Genomic DNA, 13,247 nt, shown 5'->3' on the forward strand with positions numbered 1-13,247 from the left:
CTCTGCTTGCCTGCCCCGTTTCTCTACACCCACTCTGTAAATTTAGCGAACACTGCAGCAAGAAGTGTGTCTGTGTGTGTCACGATCAAGAGGAAGGAGCAAGCAGGGATTAAGATTAATTAAAACCTCTCGTCCGGCTGGTGACAGGTAAATACAACCGGAGCCTGTGGTTTGACTCAAAATTCTTATTTGTCACAATCCGACTGTCTAATTATAGCTCACTTACTTGGGTGAAAGGGACAAGGTGGTGGCTTTTTCTCCTACTAACATTCGCCTTTTCTCGGGTGGATGACACTTTAATTCCTGACATCGCTGTAATTTACAGTAAGGTGTAAGCAGCGAGGTTGTAGTTGGCGGGGTGTGTTTCTGTACAACTGTTGATAGCTTCATTGCTGATAGTTTAAAAGTGACGGCACCAGATCAGATCCCGTCGGTATGTTCTCACTGTTCCAAGTGCTGCGACCTCAATAAGGCTAAGCAGCTCCTTATGGCAAATTTCCAAGTGTACCATTCCTGGGAACACTTAATTTTCTCATTGTTATGATTCAGGTTTCCTGTTTAAACTACAAACAGTGCTTTTCAAATATACTGAAAGAAATGTGGAGGATGAACTTTGGACTAATAATGTTTAAATAAGTGAAAATCCAGCCCTGTTAATGGGGATTTAAATAATCTACAATAGAGAAACATATATTGGATAACCTCATGCATGTTTTCCTTAGTTTGTTGAAATTAATTAGAAAGCTAACCAGAATTCTTGATGCACCTGAGTCAGCTGACTGGTCTGCAGTCTGAAAGCCAATAGCAGTTTTTAGCACTTTTCTCTATTCTGATTGTTCTTTCTATCCTCAATTTCGTTGTTTGCCAGTGTGAGGTGAAAGGCATTTCTGGCAGCTTTATACCTCTAATATTGGAATGTCTTTGAATTATTTTGGACAGAACAAGAAATGTAGATGCCACATGTGTACTAAATGATTAGTCCCTTGGATGGGTGCAGTGATTTATCACCAGGTGGCCTGAAAGTCATTAGAGACTTCTTCTCTATCACTAAACTAGGCTGTCTGGCTGTAGTTTCAGATTCATCTGCTGAATCTCAGCAAGAAAGCAACTTGGCTTCTATCTCAAAATCTCAAGGCAGCTCTTCAAGACATTAAAATCTCTTTATGTTCAGTTTAGAATATGGATTTTTTTTTTAAAAATACAAAAAAAACCTCTGGCCGTCTAAATGGCAGATTACATTTCGTGTGAACTATCTGCAGGGTTTTGTTTTTTTTTTTTTTTTTTTTTTTTTTTTTTCTCAAAATGTGTGAAAATTGTTTAAGCAGTTAAGTCTCATTTGTGCTAACCCATGGTACACATGAAGTTCATCCATCCATCCTCTTCCACTTATCCAATTCAGGGTCACAGCAGGACCTATTCCAGCTACATATGAAGTTGTAGTTCTAATTTTTTTTTTTTTTATTTGATTTTGAAAACAATCCAAGTGCTGTTGCACATGAATGGATTATTTGACTGGTCTTTTGACAGACAGACCAGTTGTTCTGTCATCAAGCAAAAAACAAAATGTAAACACTTAAAATTTTCACAATTATTGAAATATCTTTGAATTTTGTAGAGAACAAGATATGTGAAGTTGGAATTCCACAAATTTTAAGAATCAAGTTATTGTTTTGTTTGCTTTTTAATATTAATAGTTTATTTTTGATCAAATGATTTTAAAATGAATATCTTTTAGGTTTGGACTCTCCCGTGTAGGAACTCATTAGCTAGCCTTGTGGCTTAGCCTCTTTGGGCAATGACACTTTCATTTCTGTCCACCAGTCAATGTTTAGAAATGCAAATACATTTTATAAAAGTTAATAAAAAGCATCAGTGCCTTCAGGTAACAGACGATTGTTCTCCATTGCAATTTGGCAAATGGCATCCCTCTTTTGACTGTTTACCTGTATGCAAACGAAGCCTGTTCAAATATGTTTTGTAAACTAGCACTTGGAATATAAACAGAAAACAGAAAATTTCCACTACCAAAAAACTCTGTCCTTCTTACCTACAGATTCTAGAAATGCTCATAGAGATTGTGAAGTGCCAGTGAGAAAGAAAACAGCCTGAAAGCTTAGGCTGTGCTCTGAATAACTGACAAATTTCTACTATTGCAAGCCAATCAATTACTCATTTATTTGAGAAAATATTGGACAAGTATTGAGTAGGTATTATCATTATTATGACTTTAAAGATTAGAACAGTTGGCTTCTAAAGGAACAGACAAAAAACAAACTCGGGGAAACTCAGTCCTCTTGGCCAACAAGTCATCCCTGTTTGGCTGCTCATAACCTGAGTTACTGAAGAGAAGCGAGTCCTATGGTACCTGTTCTCTCTCAGTGTATCCGCTGCTTCTTGCCTTAGAGTTTGCCAGCTGACTGAACTCTGTTGTCTTCCCCTACTTCCTCTCAGCAGGCTTCAAGAGCAAGAGTGTCTTTCTTTGATGTACTTTTAAAGTCGTGGCTGCTTGACAGAAGCCATCTATCTAGGTCATTAATCTGGGAATGCCCAGCTGATTATGGTGATCAAACAAGTTTTTGCTGCATGAGACTCCACCTATGTAATTGTGTTGAAACTGCAAACACCTGAAGGAACCTTATTTGCTTTTCTGATCACATGCTTATACTGTTGTTATAAAGTGATAGGCAGTTAGTTTAGTTTATTAAAATCGACCTTCCAGACTCTGCCAGGCCATTACTTTGGCTTGATGCCATGATTTTCCTGATCTCTTTATCACAAAGCGACCTGAAAGTTGGTACAACTTGGTACAAACCTACAGAACTGCAGCAAGAAAAAAACACAACTTATTTCCCAAAATGTCAACAGTCCTTTAATGCATAAAAATCTCTGTTTAGTTTACAATCACCTGGTCGTCTTCATATGGATTAATTGTCCATTGCTGTTAAGAGGCCTAACGAAAGATATCATATTTGTTTTTTGGTTTGTTTGTTTTTAATGTCTTGGGCATAGCTGATTTTGGCACATTTGACCATTTCCTTGGGTGTAGCATATGGTCATGACTCGGTGAGACTCAGGAGCTGGGGTTTTTGTGCCCAAAGAATGTGAGAGGCTGACTTGATCTCCTCTGTGTGTTCCTGCTCTTGTGTAATGCAGATCGGCATTGAAACATTTCGTTTTTTTGCGCTGCAGTCAACAGCTTATAGTAAGAGGGCTATATTTGATCAATAAGTACTAGATATGAAACGGCTTGAAGGTATCTTTCAAATTCCTCCGTGTAATCTTTAATCTTTAATTCTGGACTGTTTCAGGACTGCACCTCTTGAGGATAAAAGGCACAAGTTGTCTGTTATTGTGAGTTGCGGTTCAGGTGCAGAAGTTGCTTGAGGACATTTTTGTAAAAGGCAAGCCCCTGAAGTACATTAAAAGGCCTTTTTCTTCTGTAGTTTGGAGCTACTCTGAAGACATTCAGGCTAGACGGGAATGAATGTTTCTCTGTCAAACTGAGTCAAAATCCAGTCTGGCTTTTATTTTTCTGTTAGTTATAAAACCTGTTTCTACAACCAGAGTTGGACAGATATCCTTGACAACTCCTGTCTGTGTCAGATTTTTTTTTTTCTTTTACTGTAGTGCACACTATCAGTCCTGTGAGCTTGTTATATGTGCAAAACAATCCTGATGGGACTCATTTCCTGTTATGTTTGCAGGACATGAGAACAAAAAGTCATCATCGCTGTAGTCTCAGGAACAACATGTTTGTTAATAGCTGGATGTTCGTGTATGTTCAGCATTGTTGTTGATATCAAACTCACATGAGCAGAAAGAGGCAGCTCTACCTCAGCGGTCAGGGTCACGCTCTACTCTGCAGTAACTCTGTTCAGCTTGTTGCATAACTCCTGTTGGCCCTTAAGCCTCAGGAAACCTCCTTAGAGAAGGATTGAGGTGGCGTGTTCATTAACCCGGGGCATTGCTCAAATAGTTGTACAGAGTAATGGTGCTTTGCTTTCCCTTTTAATGGTTGTCTTTGGACCAAGTCTTATGACCTAAGTCTTAGACTTAAGACTTAAGTCTTGTTTTACAGTTTATCCCCTTCATAAGGACACTATGCTAAAAATATTTATTCATGTTTGTTGAATTTTGGTTTGTATTTAACACCTGTTTCATGATGAAATAATAAAATAAATAAAAAAATACATTATAAGTTATTAGAATCATTTTCCGTTCATTGACTGGATAACTAAATCTAGGTCATTTATACCTCTTGATTATATGTGAACAGCTTACCAACTGAAATATTCATCATAATTATTTATACTTTGATACTTCTCTCTTTTTTTGTGGATGAACAAACAAGATATTCTTACATGTTGGGGGATTTGTAGAGTAAGTGGATTTCGTTACCTTTGGACAGAGTGGCATAAGCTGTTTTTCCCTTAATTCCAGCCTTGAGGTAATTCTGTCAGTACTATCCCTTCATATTAACAGACAAGTATAATGTTAGCAGTTTACTCTTATTACCCTTAACAGTATTACTGTTAAATGCATAGCATTTGTAGCCTAATCTAATTTTAAATGCCTGCTACTAGACTGGCCTTTTGAAATACCTACAACTTGACAACAAATACATAAGAGACCATAAAAATGCAAGCTACACAATGGAAATAGTGAAGTATTGGTTCAGAGCAGTGGGTTTTAATCTTTTTGTGCCAATTTCCAGGCTTCACAGGAAAACCTTTTGTCATGTGTTTGTTTGCTTGGTAAATTGTTTGTATGTAGATAATTGACATTTTTGTGCTGTTCTTTGTTATTAACCAGGAAAGTGCTCACTGCATTTCTTGACACCAAGTGCAAACAGTAGAGTGGAAATTGTTCCTCGGTTGCTTTTGGGCTGATTTGTCTTAGCATGAGATGAACTGTGAAAAATTAAATGTAGCCTATAGTAGTGCATTTATTTTCCTGTTTTCCTTCAGGGATCACATAACGCGTTAGCAAGAACATTGTCTTTACAGCGTGGCTCACAGTGTAATGCAGAAATATTATAAAGTCCTGATAGACAGGATATTGTTCATTCTTTTCAGATTTTTCTTGTAGTTTAATGAAATCAATCTTTTTCTTCAGGCCTGCATTTCAGTGAAATAATATGGAAAGGGACTCGTTGGTTTGAACTGCTATTAACGCAGTCTGCGACCAGGAGTTGTATTGTTTCAACAGAACTCGGCCCTTTATGAAAACAACACGAGGTTCAATGGCAGCTTGTTGCCCCAGAGGCATAAAATACAATCCAGGAAGTCTAGATTTGGTAACAGATCTGTGAACATGAAGGTATTTCAGAGCCCAAAACAATAGCAGCAGCACTATGAGAAAATACCATGCAACTGTGGAAAGTTACCGTGGTGGTAATTATTTTTTAACTTATTCCACTTGAAATGATCCCTTGGACTTAAGGGATTGGCTACCAGAGCGCCTCAGTAGGAGACATTATGTTGCACTGTGAAGTGCAGTCACAATGAATTTTTGCAGGCACTCTAGCTTCATAACTAGAAGGATCTTTTTCAAATAAACAAACAGGCTGTTTTTGAGGTTACCCAGAATGCAACCTTGCCTTTTTTTTTCAAAGGGTCACGACCTTGCTTTGACATTTTGACAGGAAAAATAAAAATTTCAGGATCATCTCACTAGATAAAAGATGAATGTTGGCTTTTCTTCCAAGTAACTCAATCTTGACTCTAAGGTCAGTTAATTAAAGTTGCTTTGGTGTCATCCTGTGTTGTTTTGTTGGTTTTTTTCAGGCAGCGTGCTTCTTTGATGTAAATAAAACAGATGGTCCTCAGCCAGCTCCACCATGATAGTTGAGTTTTTATGAACGTATTCCAGTAATATCTCTGTGCACGTTCAGATTCCTCGAGTTACATTGTGTACAGTCAAAGATATATATGCCAGTTTATTTTGGCTTTTCCACAGCTTTCAGTAAGAGTGTTAATTTTTTAGTAACAACTGCACCTGCATCCAGTGGGGTTTCTAGTCAGACACTAGTTGTGGTAAGCGATGCTCAAACATGTTTTAATTGAATCGGGGTAAGAAGAGACTTCAGTATGAACGTGGAGAGGATGAGCTAAAGTTTTTTCCATGCTGAATCATGTTGAACAGGTGTCATCTGGAGGATAGAGCAAAATCGATTTCTACTAGCAACCACCTGCCTCTTTAGTAGTTGCTGTCATTAGTATCCATTAGTCCCTAAATTGAGAGCATCAGTCATAGACAGCCTGAGGATTTGGCACCATTTGTGACTATATGGGACATTTTCACGCATAATTTCCTTTGTCAACGTGTCAAGATGTTCTCTCACAGGCTGCTAATATCAATAGGAAGAACTCAATGTGCAGCTCCAAAGAGCAACTGTGTACATGTGGATGTATGTGAATGTAGGCAAACGTCTGTGCTTGCTTGCACGCGTTGCCTCTGGCTGCTCCCTCCATGCTCCGGCTCTGCCGAGGCCTGTCCAAACAGAACTACAGCCAAAAAAGCTCCTCCCAGGCTCCACAGAACAGGAAGTGGGTTGTTTTGTTTCACAGAGGCCTCGGTGCTGCTGTCTCCCACTTGTTTGGCTCTGAACCCATCATCTAGTTGAGAGTATCTCTGGTCCATTTGGCAGTCTCTGAAAAGCAAAAGATGCTGTGTGGTGTCTGTTGAGAAGTATCAGGCACTCTTCAATGCAGCTCATTATTTTTTTGTTGTTCTTTTATAGCTGTCAAAGCCTTTGCTCTTTTTTGTTCTTCATGAGCATATTAAACATGCAGAATAACTGGAGTGAGTAAATGGAGTGAGCAGCCTAAATTCAAACTTGAGTGTTTGGTGCAGCTTAACAAAAGCTTTGCAGCTGCAGCACGGTTTGTGGGAAGTGTAGGAGTGGGTCCTTGGGCAAAAGACAGAAAATATGATCATACCCATGACCACAATTTCCATAGCAAGAAACAAGTAACCAAGTTGTTATTAAAACTGTCAACCGCCAAACACACAAAGTTTCCTCCTGGTTATGCCAAGTTTTCATATGCATGGTAATGGAGCTGACAAGTAATTCATTCACTTACCCTTTTCATTTTGCTCTTTCCTGAGCAAAACTACTGATTCAGCCTATTTATTTCTTAACCATTTACATGTCATTTTATTTTAATAATTGTACGTACTTCCACAGACTGTATTTAAATGAGCTGTTGTCTGTTTCGAGGTCAGCTGGTTAAGTGCTGATAGAGACGTTTACTGGCAAAAGTGGTCAATGGAGGATCTACTCAAAAAGTCAAGGCAATATGAGGTTTTCTGGGTACCTTATGCTTCAACTCGTGTCCACTTGGAAAAAAGCTGAAACCAATTATAGACAATAGCTCCACATGGCTGATTACTGTCAGCAACACATGGTGAAATACAATTAAATTTCCACATTGTAATGCTATTTCTTAACCCAGGTGTTTACCACAACATAGAATGGGCAGTTAACCAGCTGTCAGCTCTTTTTCCTTCACTGATATTGCCTCAATTTTACTGGCTGTTGTTTGACCTCTAATTTCTTTGCTCTTTCTGGAAGTCCCATGTCACCCTTACTCTCTAACTTCTAAATATTTCTGCAGCCACAACCCATTCAGATAATTAGTTGTGCTTGGTTTTTTGTTTGGTTAAAATCCCTGGTTTCAGATTCTCAGATCTGAAATTTTGGCAGTTTCTTCGTCTTCTGACTGTAAACTGTAATTATTTCTCCACATTTCCAAACACAGCGAACTAATTGCTAGTGATAACCTGCCACAGCTTTAACTTTAGGGGTGGGTATTATCAAACAGTCTGCAAATTATTCCTGTAGTAAAATCTGTACAATCTGCAGCAGCAATTAGACAGGCTACAACAATTAAGGGCATAAAATGTAAGAATATAGAACATAAAATCAGCCTTTATGCAGATGATGTGTTACTTTTTCTCCAAAACTCACAAACCAATATCTCTGGGATAATTGCATTGATAAATTCCTTCTCAAGTGTCTCAGATTATTCAATTAACTGGTCGAAATCAACAGTTCTTCCGATTAATTGCTCCTTCCATAATTCTTCTCCTTCCCCACTGCAATGTGGATATATAAAATATTTAGGTATTAATGTCTCTCCTAAACTTTCAGAATTAACTAAATTAAACCACATCCCACTTTTAAAGACAGTAGAAGGCGACCTGGCTAGATGGAAATCTTTACCCATATCACTCATGGGAAGGGTCGCCGCTATAAAAATGATGATCTTGCCAAAAATAAACTATTTATTTTCAATGATCCCAAATAAGCCATCACAAGATTGGTTCAGATCTCTAGACTCGTACATTTCTAAATTCCTTTGGAAAGATAAACCCCCACGTATCAGCTTAAAAACACTACAAAGGACCAAGGATAAAGGAGGATTAGATCTGCCTAACTTTAATCACTATTTTTTAGCCAACAGGCTTCAGTTAATCTCTAGATGGTTTAAACACACCCTCTTAGATGAACCTTGGATAGATGTAGAACAGGCACTATGTAATAACCTAGAAATTTCAGACCTACCATTTATCAGCTCAAACATCAAACGACATGAATGCTTTAAAAGCATCAATATTAGCTCTTCTCTGACAGCATGGTGGGAGTTTCTAAAAATGACAGAGTCTTCATTAATCCCATGCAAACGTACACCTATCTGGAACAATCCGGACGTATTACAAAACAATAATATGATAAACTTTTCAGATTGGAGTTGCAAAGGAATTAAATACTTGGAACATATGTTGGAAGGAACAGACTTTATTTCGTTTGACAGACTAGTTACACAATATGGGATCAACAAGAAACGATTTTTGGAATATCAACAAATTAAATCCATAGTAAAAAAGAAATTTAATCCCAGTGAAGCTGAATTACAAACACCACCAAGTGTGGTACAATTTTTTTTTAGTCTAAAACCCCCCAAATTATTGTCTAAAATATACAGAACACTTTCTAAAATAGATGAATCAATATCCCTTCCTATTGCAAAATGGGAAGCAGATTTATCAATCAACTTAGACCCAAACCTTTGGTCTCAGATATGCTTAAAAACCTTTCAATGGATCAGAAATCCCAGTTTGCAATTAATACAATACAAAATATTACACAGAGTGCACTATACTGGTCATAGGATGTTCAAGATGGGCTATACGCCTTCCAACAACTGCTCACACTGCACAGCAAATACACCGGACAATTACAGAACCAAAATCTTTGGTTCTGTCCACCAGTTCAGAAATTTTGGCGTGAGATATGTGAAGACTTATCAAAGTGTCTGAAATGTAACATTCTAGCCTCCCCTTTAGTATGCTTGCTGGGCAACTTGGATGAGGTCACTGCAGAAATAAACACAGCCCACGTTGTTTTTACGGCCCTATGCATTGCCAAGAAAATGGTCCTCATTAACTGGAAAAATAAAAATAATCTTAATTCTAACCAATATAAAAACCATCTAATAGATCACATTAGTCTTGATACAACCTCTGCCATCACATTTGATCAATCCCTTTGGGCTCCTTTGATCGGCTTCATCACCTAGTGGGGGTGGGGGGTCATGGTTTGGTCCTGCCTTCGCTATTGTGGTTGATATGGGGGTAGGGACGGCCTTAGGGCGTTTCCCTGGAGGGCCTAACCTGGGGGATGTGGCCATGACCTGGTTAGAAGCTCTGGGGCTCTTGGATGGTGTTTTCCTTGTGGCTGCGTACAGCGGAGATGGGGGAGGGTCTGTGCTGGCGGACGTTGGTTACTGGCCTGGTAGCCTGGCTGCCCCTGGGAGGGTCCGGGACGGGCGTGGAGGCTTGGGGGTCTGGGGGTGCTCCGCCCCCTGGTCTGGGGTGCTGGCCGGGCCTTGGGGGCTTGGGTCCTGGCTGTTGTGTCGCTGGAGCAGTGGGCGGGTGGGTGCAGGGGGGCTCAGCCCCAGTGCAGGGGACCTCTGGTGCATCGGCCCAACTAGGGGGCTCTCTAACTGGTGGGGAGGTTGTTATATCTTTGCAGGTGGTCTCCTCACTACAGGAGCGCACTCTGCAGGTGGGGGTAGAGATATAGGAGAGGGGGGAGAATGAACTCAACCTGGGTGTCTATTGTCTTGTGTAGTTTGGGAGATGATTGGATGATGGGGTGGGTGCAGTTTTCTCTGGGGTGGAGTCGGGTGGGCTGCCCCGGACTCTGTGGGGCTGGGCGGTGCTGCTGCTGCGGGCCCCGGTCCGGATGGGCCTGGGCCCCCTTGCCCTGGTGGGTTCCAGAGCGTGGGGGTGCCTACTGGGGTCAGCGGGGGAGCTGGCCCCAGGGAGGGGCCGCTTGCCCCTCCCTTTCTTCCCTCCCCATCCTCAGCTGCCTCCCTATTCCCGCTCTACCACACCCACCCACACACGCAGGGCCGTGGGGTGCAGGTATGTCACCAGGGTGCAGGGGAGGCACTCCCCCTCTGTCCCCTTCTGGCCGCCTGTGCCTCAATTTTATTCTGCAACCTAGACATCCACATTACTCACACTCTCACATAACACATACATATAGGGCCTTGGGGGTGGGCACGTTTTACAGCATCCAGAGGATGGTCGTTGTACTCCAACCCACCTCTGGCGCTGGTGCCCTACCCTCAATTTTAAATGCATTTAGACACTAAGGGTTTTCGGGAGGAGCTGTGCTGCTCTCTGAGAGGAAGCTAGTACCATGCTCTCCTGAGTTTTAAATGCACTTTAGAACAGCACACAGCAACACTACATATGAGCGGGCGTAGGGAGGTTTGAGGTCTTCACTCACCCCGGTTCTGTTAGCCGTCAGGGCTGGGGGGCTGGGAGGAGGTGCTGGCCGTCAGACTGGGGTCTGGGATGCGGGGCCTCCCTGCTACTGCAGATAAGGAGGTGGTCCGCTTGCCTCCACCCCAGAGAGAAGGGTTACATCTCCTGGGTCTAGGTGCGGCTTGTCCCTCTGGGGGTGGGGGTACCTGGACCTGGGATATAGAGTATGTTTGGGGAGTGCGACTGTCTGTGCAGTGTCTATTTGTGTCTGTCTACACGTTGGGTGAGTGCCGAGTATTTGGTTGTGCATATGGGGTGGGAATGCACGTCTGTGTCCGCGTGTGCCTGTTTGTCTGTGTCTATATGTCAGGTTGGGTCTTAGTCTCAACCTCTCTGGGTACATGTCAGGCCCTCTAAAGTACGGAGGCCTATCTCCCCTCACCACACTCCCTGCCGGTGGCTGATGCCCTCAGACGTTGGTGTGTTGGTGGTCCTTGTCGTCTGGGGCTGGGCGCTCATGCATGTACCGGCTCACTCCTGGTGGCCGATTGGCGGGGCCGGGCGCCTGTGGCCCGGCTGGGCTCCTTCCGGGGGGTGGGATGCCCTCAGGCCTCTGGCCTCTGGGCCTGAAGCTCGGTCCTCTCTGGCACAGCTGGCTGCCGGCAGAGCCCGCGGGCACGCCACTGCAACCCCCTCTGGCCTCTGCTCCGTAGCTGCGGGGTGACCTCTCGTTTGGGGCTCTACTCAGCTCTTCCCAGGAGGGTGGCACGGTTCCCCCCCCTTTGGTGGTCCTCCTCGGGTCCTTGTACTCTTGGGGCCTCTGGATATCTGGGGCCTGGATCTCCTCCATACCTGCTTCATACCCTGGTGGACGGGGCTATGGCTCCCCACACTCCCTAGCAGATCGTTACATGGAGAAACCTTTGGAATACAAGCATGCTGATCCACACAGGTATGCACACAGGTGTACACACGGGTGTTCACAGACGCGGACTACACCTTTCTTGGCTGCTGCCTCAAAGCACATTGTGCGCTGTCTATCTTGCGTGCTGCACAATATCGTTTATTATTTAGTATCTACTGTTATCTACTGCTAGCTAGTTTATTGTGATGGTGCTGTTTTTTATTATGTTGCTCTTTGTTGTTTGCTTTCTCTTCTGTTTTTTTTCTCCATACAGGTGATCCAGGTGTTTTGTTTTGTTTGTTTGTTTTTTCCTTTCTTCCCCCCCTTCTCACCGTCTTTTCTCCCCTTTGGTTTTCTTTCTCTCCCTCTCTTTCTTTCATTCTTTCTCCCTGTCCTATCCCCCAGTCACGTCTGTCCCGTTTGTAGCAACCGAAAATAAAATAAATTCATAATTATAATAAAGGTCAATCAAATGGACCAATATGGCAAGGCCATGATGATCCACTTGGTAAAATAAATCCGCTTGGCATCTTTCTTGGCCTTAAGACAACAATTCTGATGGCTAAAGATCCAAACGGGACACAAAAAAAAGAAGAAAAAAATAAAAAATAAAAAATCTGTACAATCTGTGGTGTCCCGTTTTCATTTTTCTTGTGTTTGTAAACAGATGAGATGCTAAACAAGCTTATTATTTTTATGGTTATTTTATGACTTGTTAAAAGGTATTCAGAAGATTAATTTTGCACATCCCCCCCCAGCTCTACATGAAATAAATCATGTCTAACAAGCCGTCCTGATGATACGATATGAAACCAGCAACAGTTTACATAATGACCTCAGTCTGTATTTCATTGTGACTTCTGAAGAATGGCTTGATGCTGCTTATTGAAAGTACTGGTGTTGCCATGCATCTGAGCAGCAATTAAAAGTGGGCGTTGGGGCAGACTCGACTCAGTTTTGCCTGTAGCACAGAAAGATGAATTTCCCCTGATAAGTCGGTGCCCCTCGTGAAGAGTATTAGTGTCAAGACTGTCTGGCAGAAGGTGGATGAGGTGAGGAGCCAAATGACTATATGCACAGCTGCTCCCAGGCAGCAGGGCTCCAGCTCATCCATCAGCTGCACTGCTAACTCATCCCCATGCATCCCCAAACACACCAGCTGAACTAGTCTTCTGACCTGAGGATACTCCATAATGTTTCTTGATGGTTTGTGCATAAAAACTTGCAAAGCTTCTTAAAGCATAGGTATAACATTTAATTGATTTTGATTTAGGGCTAGGATGCCTGCACAGTACACACATGGAAACAAAACGAGTTTAGTGGTTTGGCTTTTTTAGGATGCCACCAAGCACTTCATCAACTACTCTAATTTCCTTACACTTTTCTCCTCCTTGCAAGCCAGCAGAGGATGCGGAGCCTGATAACACATCCCTTCATTTCCTAGCTTGTCTCAACATGTCTTTTATTCCTCTCCTTCACTCCAGTCTCATCCTCCATCTCTTCTGTTCGTGTTGCTTTGTAGACTAGATTTGGCATTGGGGATTCAAGGTCTGTGACTGCA

The 13,247-nt window shown here is 42.1% G+C and overlaps 1 protein-coding gene across 1 annotated transcript in view; it reads left to right on the forward strand.

Annotated features, from left to right (window-relative positions):
• LOC146387611 (rho-related GTP-binding protein RhoA-D-like) overlaps positions 1-13,247 on the forward strand; it is a 20,805-nt gene continuing 7,558 nt past the window's right edge. Inside the window, exon 1 of the mRNA XM_084929364.1 lies at positions 1-147. The gene's annotated coding sequence lies outside the window, so the exon portion shown is untranslated. The remainder of the gene's footprint in view (positions 148-13,247) is intronic.

The sequence above is a fragment of the Perissodus microlepis genome, chromosome 5 (genome assembly GCF_051167445.1).
Source record: "Perissodus microlepis isolate ML-2025 ecotype Zambia chromosome 5, ASM5116744v1, whole genome shotgun sequence".
Classification (NCBI taxonomy): Eukaryota; Metazoa; Chordata; class Actinopteri; order Cichliformes; family Cichlidae; genus Perissodus; species Perissodus microlepis.